This window comes from Gekko japonicus, unplaced genomic scaffold, assembly GCF_001447785.1.
Source record: "Gekko japonicus isolate JY-2015 unplaced genomic scaffold, Gekko_japonicus_V1.1 scaffold281, whole genome shotgun sequence".
NCBI lineage: Eukaryota > Metazoa > Chordata > Lepidosauria > Squamata > Gekkonidae > Gekko > Gekko japonicus.
In genome coordinates, this window is record NW_015174281.1 from 347,790 (window position 1) to 349,246 (window position 1,457).

Genomic DNA, 1,457 nt, shown 5'->3' on the forward strand with positions numbered 1-1,457 from the left:
ACCAGAGGTTTAGACTGAGGGCTTTAAGCTGATTCTATTTAATCTTTACATGAATATAAATTTCCATTAATAGCCCTGTCAGGGTCTAGAGGCTTCTGTTACTGTGCAAATAAAGGAATGGAATAAGCCATAGCAGTTGATGTCTTAACAAGTACGTAGGGGTGCTTGAAGATCCTCCCAGATCTGCCACCATCTTCTTAAAGGTCTCCCACTTGCAGCCCCCCCCATGAGTAATTAAATCAGCGGCGTTTAACCCTTAACCCACCACAGCCATCCAATATGCAATGTAACCACTGAATGCCACCCCCAAGAGCCACAAGTAGGGAGGGGCTGTGGCTCATGGGGAGAGCCTCTGCTTTGGATGCAGAAGGTCCCAGGTTCAATCCCTGGCATCTCCAGTTAAAAGGACCAGCCAGTAGGTGATATGAAAGACCTCTGCCTGAGAGTCCCTGGAGAACAGCTACCACTCTGAGTAGACAATACTGACCTGGATGGGCCAATGGTTCGATTCAGTATAAGGCAGCTTCATATGTCTTCATATGTGTTACTGTGAAATATTAGAGCATTAAACCAAACCTTCAGTTAAAAAAGCAACTGTATTTCTATAGGTATGCATATGATATGCAGATCTCAGGCATGCGTGAGACTCTTGTGTGTGTGATGTTCATCAAGTAAAGGTAAAGGTTTCCCTTGCTTGAAAGCCAGTCGAATCCGACTCTAGGGGGTTGGTGCTCATCTCCATTTCCAAGCTGAAGAGCCAGCGCTGTCCAAAGACTTTTCCGTGGTCATGTGGCTGGCATGACTAAAAGGCGAGGCGCACGGAGCGCTTTTAATTTTCCACCGAAGCGGTACCTATGTATGTACTTGCAATGTCTTGCTTTCAAACTGCTAAGTTGGCAGGAGCTGGGGCCAGAGACGGGAGCTCACTCTGTCATGCAGCACTCCGGTCTCAAACTGCCAAGCTATGTTAAGCTTGATTCCTGTTGGCCATTTGCCATCTTTTTAAGGACAAGGGAGGGGAGAAACTGGGGTCTGGGATTTTATATGCCGGGGCAGGTGAGCAGTCTAAACTGGATGAATGATCCAGTCTGTATCAGTGAGGCCGAAAGACCAATATACAGTTATCCATAGGAAACTGATAAGATGGTGCTTCCAGTCCATCTCTTATATTCTAACTACCATCCAGGTCTGTTCATGTGAAAAGGCACAAGGTGGCAACTGTCAGAACCCCATTTGAAGTGGGAAGGCTTCCTAAAATCCATAATGGTTCACATTTGCTTCAGGAAGTTTGGAATGCTCCCCCAGGATGTATAAACTGCCTGGGAGAGGTTGTGTTTGGCCTAGGTGAAGAATAACGGGATTTAATGCTTCCCTACCACCACTGCTGCGGTGGCTCAAGTGGTTAAGACACTGAACTGCAGGCTGTGGAAGGTCAGTAGTTCAGCAGTTCGAGACCC

General features: G+C 46.9%; 1 non-coding gene across 1 annotated transcript; it reads left to right on the forward strand.

The window, feature by feature from the left end:
• The first annotated feature begins 326 nt into the window (after positions 1-326).
• On the forward strand, positions 327-398 carry TRNAP-UGG. Its single transcript has one exon. It is a non-coding gene; the product is annotated as a tRNA-Pro (tRNA).
• Positions 399-1,457: the final 1,059 nt, after the last annotated feature.